General features: G+C 44.5%; 1 protein-coding gene across 1 annotated transcript in view; it reads right to left on the bottom strand.

Moving 5' to 3' along the window:
* The window catches only part of Cdk6 (cyclin dependent kinase 6), a 190796-nt gene that overhangs the window by 22131 nt on the left and 151296 nt on the right, over positions 1-17369 (bottom strand). The window lies entirely within an intron of this gene.

The raw sequence follows: 17369 nt of genomic DNA, 5'->3' as shown, positions 1-17369 counted from the left end.
CAGGTATCTGCAGGATGTCAGGTTTGTTCCTAGATTCAGGGATTCGAATTCTCACCCTCATGACTGCATGGCAATCGCTTGTAGCCACTGGGGCCTCTCTCCAGCCCTCGATCGCTGGCAATCACTTGTAGCCACTGGGGCCTCTCTCCAGCCCTCGATCGCTGTGTAGTGAAATTCACCAACATTCTGGCTTTTGAGTTTCTAATATTTCAAAAGCACACTTCCATTTTTAGGCTCTGAAATATCTCCTGTGTTTCTTTATCCTCTCTTGGTCTCATTTTAACACTTGATTCTTGAAGCTGGCTGTCATTTGTTTTGCCAGGATTAGTGAGACCTGAATTAAATTTTCCATTTTCTTCTAACAAGTTGACTGGTTGGTTGCTTGGCCTTGTTTGATGAACAAGACACTTTACCCTTTAAGATTTGTGACAGATGATAAAGTATACCCTCTCTTAGGCTGAGATTTTGGGCTTTCTAGTCTATCCCATTAATGCCTGATTCTTCTTCATTTGGAACAATATTGGTTTTATGGTTATAACTGGGTAACACACCATTCTGAGGCTGGTAGCAGAAATTTTCTTTTATCTACCCTCCAACAATACTTGGCTATTTTCACCAAATGCTACTGGAGTTGAGAATGGGAGCTTTAAAAAAAATCTGTAAGTGCATTTACAAATATTTCATATCCTTGTAACATTCAATCTTTTTTAGGAAAGTAGAAAGCATTTCTCATATTCAAATGATCGTTACATTTATGTGGACTTGTATTAACTCCATCAGGTTTCCTTCCACACGTGGACTGACACTCGTGTCTCCTTTGTATGTTATGCCGGACTGAAACAGCACAATTATCAACACTCAAGAAGCTTGGCTGCTGTTCTCTTGAGCTCCACAATGCTGACCTCCTGAATCCCTGACTGTTTTCAGCTTGAGAAGTAGAAAAAAAAAAAGAAAAAGGGAAAGGGTCCTTTGAAGGACGAAGCAGTCTGTTTTATATTCACTGCGAGGAGACTCTGAACCTCCCAGGAGGGCTCTAAAGGTTAAAAAACCATGCATCCAAAAGCACCGAGGTAGTAAGACAGAACTAATGTTCGAATTAGTGCTGGGAGAGATAGATGACTCACTGCATTGGCTAATCCTTGGGAAATCACCTACTCAACAGAATTTAGCCGCTAAGGTGTTATTTTTGGTGCATGGTTTATTGCTGCCCACTCCGACCACCGGGGACGGACTCCAGCTTCTAAATTATATGGAACTGGTAATCCTGGCAGACCAGCTCTTCCAGGTAGATGTGCTGTCTCTAGAGTAGGACAAGACTGTGTCCACCGCTCAGACTTCAGGACAAGACAGACGCCATACGTAATGGGAAGCGGTGTAAGGCACGAGACAGAAGCCCAGGCTCTGTAACTGATTAAAACCACGGAGGGAAAGCCGGGTGTCTCAGCTTCTGGCTCTGCTGTGGCCCAGACCAGAGTAATACAAAATTAGTAAACCTCACAAACAGAGCATTAGTCGGCTGAGGGCAGAATGAGCCTGCCTGTTTCTACCTCCAAGTAGGTAGAAAATATAATGAATTCTCACCCATTTCCAAGTTTCTCATCTTTGTTACTCTTCCACCATTTGCTCCTTTTCCCCCTATTTTTCTCGTTACATTATGATATGAATTTTGCAAGAAAGATTGCATACTGTTGTTTGTTCCTTTCTCTGGACCAAATCTCTCTAGGTTTACTTTACCCATGGTGCCCTACTGTGGTGTTTGCAATGAGCATTAGAGAGAGCATTAAAGCTGCTACAATCTGGAAAATGACACACATAAGAACAAGCATGCTTTCTTATTCTGTGTAACGCAGTGAAGTTTACTGACTGCCATGTCTCCCCGCGCTTCACCTCTCCTTGAAAGTGATGGCCTTTTACTAATGGATACACTGAAGGCCTGGGAGATTAAATGACTAACTGAAGGTCTGACTTTTCTCATCTCTTCAGAGAATATTTACTGAGGGTTTAATACTGTTTTGGATACTGGCAATACAGTTGTAATAGAAACAGAATCATTTCTGAAAGTGTTAATAGATTTTTTTTGTTGGCATATGTGAAAAATTTTCCTCATGTCTGTTTAGCAGTGGTAGAATTTCTGTGAGTCTTTCTCAGCTCCCAACACTGACTGAGACCACATAATCAGGCTTAGCGAAATGGAATGAAAACCATGAGTTACATGTTGTGTCTCGGGGAGCCGGCTCAGCAGTTCAAATGCTTGCTACTACGTAAGCATGACGAGAGGGGTTCAGGGCTTCTACAGGCTGGGTGTGGCAGTCTGAGAGGGTGGAGACAGAGAAGCCAAAGAGCTAGAGAGGTCTTGGACCTTCAAAGAGAATCTTCGGCTTCCAGTTTGCTAGACCATCATGACTCCTTACTGCTTTCTAAATCTTATCCTTGTATTCTCAGATAAAGCGTGGCTACCACCCCTCATCAAAGAAGCCTTTCTTTACAGCAGATGGAGACCCTCACAGAAAGCTGCAGCTGGACACAATGCAAACAACAATAGATAATGGGGAACCCAGCACCAATGGATACAGCTACACCACAGCTCCTGCACCTATGGCTCAGGGAACCCGGAGAAAAAGGGATGGCAATATTTTAAGAGCCAGAATACCAGGAAACCTGTACTGGAACAGTCTTGCTAGAAGTGGGTGCATAACAACAAGACCGGAGCAATAGAAATATCAAACAGTCAAATTAATGTGGGAAGAGGAAATTTTCACAAGGCCTAGCCCCCAAGATAAAGAACAGTAACTAATGGCTGGTGAGAGGAAGAGAATTAGCCTCTCCAGGGAAGAACCCCCTTACTGGTTGTTCAGTGCAGAGAGAGAGGTCAGCCTTGGAACCATACAAGCAAAGACACAAATAAAATGGATTTGGCAGGTTGTGTTTATAATATACATGCACACACATACACACACACACACACACACACACACACACACACACACACAAGCATATATATGCATACACACACATAAAATATGCCTATAATAGTAAAAGAAAAAGATTATCAACTGGAGGGTACGGGAGGGGGCGGGAGGGGAAGGGGCAGAAATGATGTAATTCTGTTTTGATTAAAAACATGTTAAAGCTGGGCGGTAGTGGCACAGGCCTTTAATCTCAGCACTCAAAGACAGAAGCAGGTGGATCTTTATGAGTTCAAGGCCAACTTGGTTTTCAGAGCAAGTTCCAGAACAGGGAGGGCTACACAAAAAAACACTGTCTCGAAAAACCAAAAGTGTTGTAACCTAAAAAGTAAAGAACACTACTACTACTACCAGGTGTCAGCTACCAAGTACTTGCTTTACACATATAATAATAATATTGGTAATAATAATAATAATAATAAATTAACTCTCTAACAACACCCTACTGGGTAAATATGACTCCTAATTAAAAGACAGGAACTGACATTTTAAGACGTTCAATTAAAAAAATAATATATCAGACTGTAAAATCTTAAGTAATAAACAGTCAAGAGTATTACCCAGTGGTATACCTACAGGTTGATTATGTATTATTAGAAAATAAAACTCTGGATAAGTTCTCCTTTTTAAAACAGGACTCAGGTATCCCAGACTAGCTTCAAACTTGCTAGGTAGCTAAGGGTGACTGATCCTCCTGCCTCTACTCCTTAAGTGCTGGAATTATAGGTATGTGTTATGATGTCAATCTTGCCTGAAGAGAAATTTATAAAGATTTAGAAGCTTGTATTGTGTTCATTTTTCTCAGCTAATTAGAACCCCCAAAAACATGTTTAATAGGTTATAAAAATGTTTCTAATATGACAACAAGCACTGTATACATCGTACGTCAACTAATATGCACTTTAGCTTACATTGCTTTTAAGTGTTGAAAGTTTCAAAAGAAATTTTAATTTTCTGCATGTGTCGATTGCAATTAGATGCTCTTCTTTATTAATTTACTAAAATGCAGCAAAAACAAACTTCAAGGTATCTTTGGTCCCAGGACATCAACACTACTTTCTATGCAGACGATTTATTGTAAAGGTGAACTTGGCACCTGAAAGCAGTCACGACGTCACCCAGGAAGGCAGCTGCAGGGTGACACTGGGTGCTGTTGGCGCATGGCAGTGCCACACTGATGGCCAGGCCTCACAACCGAACAAGGAGAACCTTCTGGAACCTTTGCTTACTAATTGGGGAGTTCTCCCAATGTCTAGAGAGAAGGATGCTTCAGAGCAGATGTGCGCCAGCTTCCCTGCGCTTGTTCCACAGGGAACAAGCTAGCAGCAGCACACGACCCAGGCCGAACAGGAACCTCTCATCTGCTCTGCTCATGCCTGGCTGTCATCTGCAAGCACCACGAACTCTGAACTTCAAGTTTAATCGATTCAAGGGTTTGTGTGACGGCCTCAAAGTAACCTTACCTACACACTAAAGAGTGATAAAATTGTCCACAAATTCAATGTGTTTTCCTTGCTAGTATTTGATCTTGAGTTAACCAGATGGTGTACTTGGGTTTCCAACAGAGTCACCGTATTTCACTAAAGTCAAGATGCCACTGAGCGACGGCAATTCAAGCCCCGATTTGTAGAAATGATGGAATGTGAAAATAACAGTGTCTTACCAACAATGAAGTGTGGTAGAAGTGCTGGCGAGAAGGTCGCTCTCCTGTTTGGAGCAGATGGAGCTCTGGGAGCCCCGTGCAAACCATCCTCGGGGTTATTCTAGGCCTCAGCTCTGGGAGCCCTGTGCAAACCATCCTCGGGGTTATTCTAGGCCTCAGCTCTGGGAGCCCTGTGCAAACCATCTTCGGGGTTATTCTAGGCCTCAGCTCTGGGAGCCCTGTGCAAACCATCTTCGGGGTTATTCTAGGCCTCAGCTCTGGGAGCCCTGTGCAAACCATCCTCGGGGTTACTCTAGGCCTCAGCTCTCCTGCCCTGTCCATACTCTGAGCACACATCACTGAGAGGACTTCTCCCTTACTGTCCTTACACTCTTCATACTTCTGGTACACACTATGGAGCGATGCCAGTCTGAAGCCCTCTAAATGAAATCCCGACCCTCATAACGTGTGTTTCTTCCTAACTGCTCAAGGCAGCGGGATTATCGAGAACTTTTTCTAGAAAACTCAGCATGAAGGATGGATGGGGTAAACTCTGCTTCCAAGTAACCTGATGACTGGACCACCACTACTTCCGTGTTTTACTGGTCTGAGGGCAGTTTTAGGAAACTGAGAATAGTCTCAAAGGCCAGGCATTTGCTTGCTCAAAGCATAGTGGGCTGCAGGGTTTAGTGCCTAAAGACCTCCTGTTCCCACTGGAGACTGGAGTGGCACCACCACCATGTTAGCCTCACGCCTCATGATCACATCAAACTGTCCAGACTTAGGCCCGCTGCTCAGTTTCCTTTGTCTTCCACTTTTCTATTAGTTTTTTCGCCCCCTGTTGTTTTGCTTGCATGGGTAGTGACAGTTACTGGTTTCTTTCTTTTACCAACGGTTTCCTTTACCACAGACCCTACTCCCACCACTGGAAGCCTGGCAGGATTGGAAAGCTGGAAGAAAAACCACAACTGAATAGCCTGGCACTTACTTTAACAGTCATTTCCAACCACAGATTAGGGCTGTTGCTGGGGTTCACTAACGGCTCTCCACCAGCAGCTCAACTGTCATCACACGAGGGCATTCAAGCCAGCTCAAGACCGAAGGGAAACAGGAGCAAGCCCACAGCGTGGTGTGGTCTTACCAACCGCTCCTCTCCAGACAGCCTCCTCCTCCTCAATAGTCGGTAACACGAATGGATCAGGGAAACACGCACCTCCTGCTACAACTGCCTAGGGGCTCAACTCAGCTGGTCAGGGTTGCCAAGGGCACCAGCTGGCATTGAAAGGGCACCCAGCTCCACTGTCCAAAGAATATGTGTATTATTCCACACCTTGCCCTGCTTACCTCGTCAGTGCTGATGCGATGATAGGAGTTTTAGGCCGGCATTGCGGCCACAAGGAGGGTTCTCTCTGAAGCTTGGGGTTTAATGGAGGGGCTATTACTAGCCTACAGCAAACAGAACCATGTATTTATACCACTTCACCATCTACTTTTATTGTAGACTGAAGGCCTAGGGCAGCGGACAGGACTTTTTAATAGACACGGCGGGTATGAAACAATTCAGGGCTCAACTGAATTCAGGTTCTATGACACTGGAACTCTTAGAGGAATGGAATCGAACTTCCTGCTCCACTCAGATAAGAGGGGAGGCTTTGGGAAACTGCTACTAATCTCCGTATCTGGGTCCTGCCACAATCTAACCAACAGACATAAATAAAAACCGAGTGCCCCCCCCCACCTCCCTCACTTCTCCTCTCCTTTCTTTCATTACTCCTTTCCTTCCCCTGCATAAGAGGAGGGCTTGCCAGATTTCCCAGGACCCAAGCGATCCCCTCACTCCAGCCTGACTGTTGCTGAGAACACAGGAACATCACCATGGCCCCTGTGTTATTGTTCTGACAGGTGTGTGAAAAAAAACTAAGTACGTCCTTGGAGGAGAATACAGGGAAAGCATGGCGGTGGGTTTCAGGCTCAGCAAGTCTGGAGGCAGGGAGAGATGGCTCAGTTGGTAAAGTGCTTGCTGCCCAAGCCGAAAGAGCCAAGTTCAGATCCCCAGCACCATCGTAAAAAGTAGAGTGCCGTTCTGAGCACCTCCAGTTCTAGTGCTGGGAAGGTGTGGGCAGGAATATTCCCGGAGCTCACTGGCCAGCAAGTCTTTAAAATCAGTGACCTCCAGGCTCACTGACATCCTTTCCTCTGGCCTCCACGTGGTACAGCGTGTGCAAACGCACACTCACACACGGTCACTAAGCTGTAAGATTTCCCATATTCTTGACTTGCTAACTGAGAATTAGTCCTGACGGAACCGTGAGAAGGCAGCGGTTAAACCCTGCTTCTCAGAGCTTTGCTTAAAGAGTTCTAGAGAATTTCATTTCGACACATTTTATCTGTATGTAAATAATAAGGAATACTGAAATACAAATTAGACCATGACTTCCTTTTATAAAAGGAAAACAAAGTACAGCCATTTCATGAGCTAAAATGTTACAATGCACGAGAAACAGTTAAATAACCATTAAACCACAACCGACCGCTATTTCTTGGTCAATGGTTTATGTTTATATTTTTCTTTTTTTGGTTTTTTGAGACAGGGTTTCTCTGTGGCTTTGGAGCCTGTCCTGGAACTAGCTCTGTAGACCAGGCTGGTCTCGAACTCACAGAGATCCACCTGCCTCTGCCTCCCGAGTGCTGGGATTAAAGGCGTGCGCCACCATCGCCCGGCTGTTTATATTTTTCTTGTTAAAAAAGAGTTTGAGACTGTGATCTGCACCCCGTTTCACTGACTAGTTTTAGCATCCACTCATAATCACAGTATGTCCAACTCATCATCTCCTCTCTATTGTCCATCCTTCTACCAACAAAGAACCTCCACTCATCTTCCATTTCTTTACTTATTATTAATATATTCTTTACGTGTTGTAAAAACAAGTATAAACTTGACCTTATTTGGTGGGTTATAATCTTACATATACCTTGATATGCCAAATACCTCAGATTAGTCTAGATGCTCATTCAAGCTCAATCTTGTGACATCCTCAAAATCATGTCTGTAATAATTGTATCCTCATTGTCAAATGAGAGTATACGATGCATACAATTAAGTCAATATTTGGGTTGGAGTGATGGCTCGGTCCTTAAGAGCGCATTGCAGAGGGCTTGGTTCACAAAAGCTTGTAACTCAAGCTTTAAGGGGATCTGCTGCCTCTGGCCTCTGAAGGCATCCATCAGTGTTCAAGTGTACCCACCTTGACACACATACTTAAAGACAAATCTTATCAATGTAGGTGACCAGTGGTGGCACATGCCTTAATCCCAGTACTTGGGAGGCAGAGGCAGGTGACTCTCAGTGATTTTGAGGTCAGCCTGGTCTACAGAGCAAGTTCTCGGACAGCCAGGGCCTATCATCACACAGAGAAATCCTGTTTCAAAAAACAGCAGCAACGACAAAACCAAAAAGTAACAATGTCTATAGTATATGTATTTACAAGAATATTTTTAAAAGTTGTTACCGAGGCTAGGTGTGATGTAGCCCAGACTGACCTCAAACTTGCTACCTAGCTGCGGACGACACTGGATTCCTGACTCTAGTGCTTCTGCATCTACCCTTTGAATGCTAAGATTACAGGCATGTGTCACCACACCCAATTCATAAGGTCATTATTTTTTTTTTAAATCTAGCTTTTTGGTTCAGAAACATTAGAATAAAAGGGGTCTCTGCACGGAGTTCCATCTGAGATGGGAGAGGGTGGGACTGTCTTATAAGCCAGTTTGAAAGGCAGTTGTAGCTAGTGGTGGTATAACTGAAACCAGCCAGCCAGTCACACAGATCTAGACATGAAAAAATGAAGCAGTTCTAGCACATTTTGAGCTCTTTTAGTCTCCTAGCTGAACGCCTGCCCGCTCTCCTCACAGAAGGCTGCAGAGGAAATGGTGAGGCATAGTCATTTTCATCACTTTCTGAGTTTTTTCCTACTGACTGTTTGGAGTTTCCCCATGAGCTGGTGAGAGGCACTTCTTCCTGTGGCTCAGAACGAGAGTGTTGCAGGGACCTGGGGGGTTATACTCTAGATTCTGTGAAACACTGCATGAACAAAAGGGAGAAGCCCTCACATGCTGCCAGCAGTCAGTGGACCTCTGCCCCAGACAGTCCTGCCTGAAGCCCCATATACTCAGCGCCTGCCGGATTCTAGGCTTGACTTTGACCTTTGCAGACACTGTGGTGGGGTCAAGGGGCACAGAAGAAAGAGCCCCAGCATGACTAGGCATGACTTCATTACTGAATCATCTAGCCACGCTGTTCAGTGTGCAGCGGCCTGAGTTTAACACTGCAGAGCCCAAGACTTTCTGACTGGATTCTTCCCATGTCTGGTGTTACCAATGACAGGGTTATTCTGTTCTAGACGGGTAACAACACAGACAAGAGGAATCACCGCTACTGAGTACACACAACGTAGAAGAGAATGCCAGGTGGACAAGTACTGTCTTTATTTAACCCCAAAACACCACTGAATGGGAGCTATGTTTGAGACTGAGGTTGAAGGATGGTTAATTATGAGTCGTCACCTAGCTAAAAAGTGGTAAGGATGACACTGGAGGCTGCAGAGCTGCCTCTCACCACCGTCTCGTATCCTCCAGAGAATACCGTGTGACTGCTAGGGGACATGAGACTGCCTCAGCTGCTTTTCTAGTCACAAAGGCCCAAATCAGGGACAGAGAGGTTAACTTGGGGCAAGAGGGATTTATCTTGGCGCATGGTTTCAGGGAATGTAGTTTTTTTTTTTAATTTATTTATTTATTATGCGTGCAATGTTCTGTCTGTGTGTATGCCTGCAGGCCAGAAGAGGGCACCAGACCCCATTATAGATGTGAGCCACCGTGTGGTTGCTGGGAATTGAACTCAGGACCTCTGGAAGAGCAGCCAGTGCTCTAACCTCTGAGCCATCTCTCCAGCCCCAGGGAATGTAGTTTTCCGCGGTGAGGAAGGCCGACAGGAACAGCTACGCCTGGGGCAGTGGAACCTGCAACGTGTTACTTCGTACGTTACTGGACCAGCAAAGTACTTGGCAGGAACCTGAGGTGGATACAGCCTTCAAGGGCTACTCAGTGAGCCACTTCTGCTCATCGGACCACAGTCCCACGACCTCTCCAAACGGAACAAGCAGGTGGGAAACAAATGCTCAGATACACTAGACTGCATTCAAACCACAATAGAGTTCATAAAGACATCCTCAAAGAGAAACCGACGAGTCAAATACCATCAGCAAGCTTTGTACTAAGACCAGGCCATTCTCATTTTAGCGGTATTGTAAGAAATGAAGAAACGATAAACGAGAGAACTGGAGCAGGCAGGCCACACAGTACTCAGGAGTTTATTCATTTGCTCATTTGGTCCCCTGGAGGTTAGGCTGTGCTCTTCATGGTGTTGGGTTTAGGGCACCCAGAACAGAAAGACTGACACGGTATCTGCCCTGTTAGGCTTACAGCGTAGGATTAAAGAAAGTCAGCTCTCAAGAAAGTAGTGAAGGAAACTCTGCTGAAGAACAAACAGGAATCCACAATGGCATCTCTGAGAGACGACATTTAACTGACAAGGCCGGAGACCAGAGGCAGCGTGCTGATGAGGTCTCCTCTTTTACGGCGTGAGTTCTACATGCTGGACAATGAATGCTTTATCTTGTATAAACATCACGAATATAAGTGAGGATTTTGCTCTTGAGTCTTCTCGTTATTTGCTTTTAAACGTAGAAAACAAGCACACAAAACCCAAAACCAAAACCAAACCAGCGAAACAAAAAACCACTTCAGAATCGGGGATAAAAAGGAAAGCATTATGTTCACTGCAGAGTTCATCCAAGTGGAATACTGGCTTCCCTGGGGAACTGTCATATCAGCTTTAGGAAAGATGAGGAAAGATAAGAACTGGTCCCAGAGGGTCGGGCTCACACAGGCTGCAGAGCAACAACAAAGGCCAACACAAAACCAAACAAGCAGGGAAGTGGATTCGATGCTTCCTATCAGCGACATCAGAGCAGCGCCTGCATGTGGCACTCAACATAAAATCAAAAGCGGTTTTCATCCAGCACCCACCAGTCTTGATCTAACCTCCTCAGATTTCTCTCAAACGGCAGATTTACAACCTCACAAATAGAAGAGAGGCAACAGCTCGGAGGATTGGTGTTCTTGGTTGTGACAATAGGGCTGCATTTTATCTTCAAGAATAGAAGCTCTCCAGTGTATGTTAAGATTGGAACCAGGGGACATTTCCAGCTAAGAAGGGAATATTATTGGTACACAGAAGATTTCGATTATGATTCTCTCCTCATTTAAAGAAAGACTGTAATAGAACGGTTGTGAATTTTCATGGGAAAAAAAATTGACACAGAGATCTCTCTTCCTAGGCTTCCAGAAATAGGCATTTCTCCCCATCATAGTGTTTCCTTTAACCACTGAATAATTAACCCTATTGCCTAACCTGGTCTCATAGGAATGGGCCTTGTGAAATCTGCTCTGGATTCATGTGATAGATGGAGGGCACTAAATGATGGAGGAGTCGGGAATACGGACTCATCACTGGAGCAGGCATCTCACCGATATCTCCTAGCACAGAACTGACACCATGTGGATCATCACCCCGACCAGCCAAAGCTGTCCCCAGCCCAGGCTGTCAGTGACAGGGACTTGGTGCTGCAGCGGCATGCTGCCGTGCCCAAGGCCAGCAGCCGGCCGGTCGGATGTCTGTGTGTAGCAGCCGGACCACCTGTCTGCAAGGGATGACAAATCTCATTTTATGAACCCTGGCATGGAAACTAACAGTCTACCCCACCCCTGACACCCAAGCACTCAAATAGCAAAAGGCAATGCGTCCAACTCAGCTGTGAATCTAAAATGGATCTCTTTGGGCAGCAGTTTCCTGGTTTCCTCGGTTTGGATTCTGCAGTGTTTTCAGGCCTCTCTTCCATTTTTCTAAACCACATTTATTGTTCCCAGGCTCAACAACACCACGAATTTGCCCTTTCCTGTTTTTTTAAAGGCAGTCAAAACCATCATGCCATTCCCCAGCAAACCCACACAGGAAAAATGACGAGACTTATCTTGTTTTTAGGGTATCAAGTTACCAGCATTTTATCGGCAAAAGGAAGATAGGTAAATGCTTGCAAAATAAAGTATGACCTGAGCTTCATCCAATATGTAGTTTCTATCTTGCCGTTGAGAAGTGAGCTTCTGGGGTGCTGGGAGGGATCCCCACAGTCTCACGGAGAAGCCACCAGCACAAAGAGGATTTCCTAAAGAGGTCTAAGGGCAAGGAAGCTCCTCTCCAGGCTGGCTCTGCCATCTGGGCAGCCCTGCTGCTCCACCCACAAAGTCAAGAGGCCCGTGGGAGGGTGTTGCTGGGGAACACTCCTTCCTATTGTTCCTCATGCCTCTCGCTTCCCTTTCGTCTTTGGTAATAGCTGGAATTTATGAGTACATTGGATGACCTCCCAAGTCTTTTCTTCAGCTTATTTACCTAATGGAGACTCCGTACTAGGCTTCCAGTTTCGGCTTGGCTCGCTGAAGCTGTGGACTCATAGGGCCGCAACCCTGACAGCCCTACGATGAATGTGCCTGTGAGCACCGGCTTCGAAATCACGCTGCAGCCGGGGCCTTGCTTTCTTAAGAACACACTATTTCTGTGGCATGCCTCGGGAAGTCCTTGCTAATCAGTCAGTGAAACAACTCCAAAGTCTCTATTTACTCTAGTGTAGCTCTGGAAATTCTTATTTTTCTTAAAGCCCTTAGTTTAAAAGTCTCAGTCGCATAGGGCAGCACTCACAGACCCCTGCTCTGGCCTGTTCGTTTTGCTGCACTTGGTCGTGGAGTCTAAGTCCTTAGATTTCGCTTCTCGACTAACTCCCTCAGTGCCTGGCATAAGCATCCGCTCAGTTTTTCAAGGAACTGAAAAATCACACTCATTGAGAAGATCCCAGTTTAGTTTCATGTCCTTACGAGGCAAGTGGACTATGTAAGTGTGAACACTAGAGAAATAATGCTAAGGCCAACACTGAATTAATGCTTATTTAATTTTTACATCACTTACTAAATGCTTTATGAGAATGTAAAATTAAAAGTGATTAAACTGGTTTTAGTGTGTTCCTGAATGCAGTTTACAAGTATTCTATTGAAAGTTTTAATATACGCTTACTGGAAATCTTGGCCTATGGATTCTTTTCTTGTTTTTCGTCTGGTTTGGGGTTAGGGTAAAAAAGAATTTGGAAAATTTTCTTCTTTTATATTCTGTGAAATAGTTTGAGGAAGAATCATGTTGGTTCTCTGAAGGTTTGCGAGAATTCTGTACTGAACCCATCTGGCTCTCTGGGCATTGTCTCCATTGGAAGAATTTTAATTATTGCTTCATCTCACTGAATGTAATCAGTCTAAATTATTATCTATATCTATTTCAGTACACCATATGTATCTAGAAATCAATCCATTTCTTTCAGGTTTTCAAGTTTGGTGGTGGGATATAGGTTTGTTTATTTGTTTGCTTTTTTTTTTCGGTTGTTGGATACAGGATCTTTCTGTTTTGTTTTAGCCCAGTCCTGCTATGCTAGAACTCACTCTGTAGACCAGACTGCCTCCAGGGTGCTTGGATCGAAGGCATGCACCACCACTGCCTAGGTAAAATTGCTTGGCTAGGATGTAGGTTTTTAAAGTATTGTGTTCTCATGATTCGCTGAGCTTTTAAAGTGTCTGCTGTTGTCCCAAATGTCAATATTAGGTATAAAGTTTCACTAATTTGAAGTGGAAAGTAAGGGTAGAGGGGCAGTTGAGGGTGGGGGAAGGGTGACTGGTGGCTGATGTCCTGGTTTGGTTCTTCCATACAGAATGTTTAGAGCACTCTCCATTTAGACTTCATGAGTCTAAGGAGCCAGAGGGTTCCAGCTGCTGGAGTATTTGCGTGTTTCAGGAAGGAACAACAATTATAATCATAAACAGTCCTCTTCTCAAAGCTATGAGCTAGCTAGGGTATTTTTTAGACTGAATTTCCATAATAAACAAGGGAACAATATCAATTTTCACTGAAAGGGGAAGTGGATACAGGAAAGCTAAGTAGCTGGTCCATGCCTACAACGCTAGTAAAGGGGCTGAGATTTAAACCCTGGCAGTCTGGTATCATCATGTCAGCTTCTGTGTTTAGTTACCTTTGGAATTACAGTGTACATTAGCACGTTTATATGTGCTGAAATAATTCATACTGTATCTTCATGTTGGGATGAAGATTTGTGTAAGAAAGTAGTCTTTAGAGCTCAACAAACATGAAGGAACAGAGATAAAACACAAACGGAATAGCATCAACAAAACAATCTTCCTCTCACCGACTGGTTACTGTATACACTATATACAATACCAACTTTAAACAAACAAGTAGTACCGAACACTTACCCCCACTCTTAAGTAAGGCTCCTTTGTCGATGTGGCCCATCTCTAAAGTATTCCCTACAAGATGATACACACACACACACACACACACACACACACACACATATTCCTACCTCCCCCAAATGCCCAGTTTCTTCATCTATGCTTTCAGCTGGGTGCAGAGCACAGGCCCCCGCCCCTTGGAGTTTTCCTGGCCTCAGATCTGGAGTTCCTTACAATGCAAACCATTCTCAGCCAAACATCAAGTGACAAACCATTCTGTGTTGCATGGTCTCAAATGTTTACTGTTTATTCCTTTGTGTCCTGCTGGGATTTTTGTTGCTGGCATTATTTCCCACCTTGGTTTACTGTCTTCCTGTTGTTGCTGTAATTAGCTTTGTGCCATCCCACAGTTCTGCGTGGGTGGAAGCCTGCGTCCCAGCTACTTGGCTCAGTTGGTTCTTCGTTTAGCTCTGACATCAAGTTAGCAGCAGAACTGGCTCATTCCACATGTCGTAGGAATAAATGTACTTCCTATCTTGGTCCAGTTGTTGGCTAAAGTCAAATGAATGTGGTTACAAAACTGACTGATTTCATGCTGGCTATAAGCCAGGGCTCGTTCTTCATGCCTAGCAGCCTCTCTCTAGTTCCTGATGTGTCCCCTACACATCTGGGCATCCAGCTCAATTTATCCTGTAAGCACTCCAATGTTCTCCTCTGCCTCTGCTCTGAGAAAGTTCCTCCCTTCCTTCCTCCTTCTCCTCTTCCTTCCTCCCTATCCCCCCCCCCCTGTCTATCTATCTATTTCATGGTTAGTCTGGGTCCATCTTCCTATTCTAAGGTTTATACTCTCACACCTTTACTTGGCTGGGACTCTTCTTCAGCAATGAGCATGAAATTATGTCAATACCTTAACAATGGGTAAGGTCTGAGGGAAACTTCAATGGAACCTCTAAATAACTCCTATAAGATATAAGAGCATTCTCATATTACGAGAACACAAATGCTTTTACGGTTTGATACTTCATAAACTGCATTGATATTATTAACAAATTTCGCTCATGGTGAATATTAATTAGATTTTTTTGTGCTGGCATAGATTATCTTTTAAAGAGAGAAATTTATGAGGAGATGCCAGAAATAATACCAGCACAAGGAAAATTTCCCCCCAAGGTCGAACTTCATGTGCTCGTGTATTCTGAATTCCCGAACTGTAAGTTTTAGTGCTTAGCCTTTGCTGCCAGCCTTCCGCAGACTGCGACCTGACGATCCAGTCTGTTCTCATCTCCCTTTCTAGCTCATCTTTAGCTTTTCATTTGGACCTCGTCTTCTTCTCCGTGTTTTAAAAACAGGTCTCTAGAGAGAACGTTGCTTTTTTAGTTACTGGCGGGCTAAAAATGACTTTAGTCATACTTAATTAGACCTTAAATCTGATGGTACACTCCTGCCTGAGGGTTTTTTTTTGGGGGGGGGGGAATTTCTGAAGTCCAATTACAGGGTTATTCTCATAATAAGGACTAATAAGTCATAATGAAATTATTTGCTTTTAAGCCTCATCCAGACGTTGTTTTGAAAAATATCCTCACCCAACCACATTCCGACAGTGTCATTACTATGACTAGTACAGGCAGGTGAGGTCTGCTGGAGTCCTGATTCTCCCCAGAGCTTTGGGGGAAGAGGTGAGTGCCGGGTCCCAGGACAGGCTCACCTTACATCCATCACACCATGCCACTGTGTTTCCAAGGTCTCGCCTCGCCACTTCCCTCGGCTATCTCAAATACGTCCAACTAATACTTGAAAGTGTTACATCCATTTATTTACTCTGTGTGTGGGTTGGGAGGGCACACCACTTTCCTCCTGCTGGCCCTCACCTTCCTACGGTGTGTCGTGGGATTTGAACTCAGGTCAACAGGCTTGGCAACAAGTGCTTTTATTGGCTGAGTCATATGACCAGCCCTCCAGTTGATATTTAATCAACAAACACACAGTTGGGGAACCCTCAAGAACGTGAAACTTCCTGCTGCCTTCCCACACTGAAGACGACGCAGTTGCCTTCAGCTACAGACTTTCCTTTTGCCTCCACAAACACATGAAGATTTCTTTAGTCTCAACTGGCTGCTGGTTAAACAAAAGAGAACTACAGAGAAATGAAAGAGAGTCCAGCTTGGGCTTTTAAAAATCTTCTCTTGTAAAACTTTGAAATGAATTTATTTGATCCTTGTTAGCATTTTTCTTCCCTGGACGTGCTGTGTTGGTCTCTGAAGTGAATTCCATCGGTTGTGTCCCTTGTAATCATTTCCTTCTTTATCTTATAAAAGGAACTGTGTAGTCCTTAAACTCCACATTCCATGTCTCTGTCCTGGTCAGCAGGTTCAGCACAGATAGAAGTCACAAACAGTCCCGAGGAAGAATCTCAAGACTGATGTTTAGACAGAAGACTGAGTCCACTATCCAGGCGTTCCGGTGGGCGGATGTGAGTCTTGTATGACTGCATCTGCTCAGCTCTGAGTGCAGACAGAATCTGAAAATGCCAAGACAGGCACACGTGGCAGCTTCTGCAAGAATCCAGCCCTGAAGCCCACCCAGAACTGAAATGATAACTTCTGAAAGCCGGATTTTCTAGTTGATTTGAACTGTGTTTTCCACACTCGTGGTTAGAGTCGATGATCGTCCACGCACAGCGCGGAATTCTCTGCATGGCCAAGCCTTTTTTTTTTTCAGGTTGGGAACTGTTTCTTTGTTGATAGTCTTGATGGCTACACTTCACGGCCATCAGCTCGTCCAGGTTCCTACTTCATATCTGCCATTCTGTCACCGTTTGAAACCCTTGGTTGTTAGTGCCGTGACTCTATTTCCCGTCACACTGATTTTACTGGTCACCCCCCACCACACTTGATCCCAGCAGTTGGCACCCTTACAGTTCCACATCTTCACCTCTTTTCAGCTCTGCACAAACAGAGGATGTGCGATCCATGTGGCTTTAGCTTCTGTTTTACAGGAAGTTGTCTGGCTGTTTTTGTGCTACTTTATTGATTTTTAGCCATTTTCTTTTGATTATTTTTCTGAATAATTATAATTTTCTGAAATTTCTTTCCTTTGAATCTCTGGAAAGTTTGCTTCGTCTTGCTTAGTAGTCTTCCCAAAGTTGCACTTTTTTTTTTCTCTTCCCCTTTTCTAAGATGCCGGGGCTCTACATCAATGAGAAGAATGTAGCTTTGGGAATCCTCGGGGCACCCACGCGGGAGGGAGTTCCTTTGTTTCTATAGCCTGCCTGCAAAGAGCAGGGTTGGCGCCTTGTTTGCGACCTGCCCATCCAGCACAGAGGCCTGATCTTCTGCGCCAGGAGACCTAGCTTTGGGGTG

This window comes from Microtus ochrogaster, unplaced genomic scaffold, assembly GCF_000317375.1.
Source record: "Microtus ochrogaster isolate Prairie Vole_2 unplaced genomic scaffold, MicOch1.0 UNK126, whole genome shotgun sequence".
Taxonomy (NCBI): domain Eukaryota; kingdom Metazoa; phylum Chordata; class Mammalia; order Rodentia; family Cricetidae; genus Microtus; species Microtus ochrogaster.
Note: the sequence above shows the minus strand (reverse complement) of the source record. Positions and strands in the feature narration are given on the sequence as shown.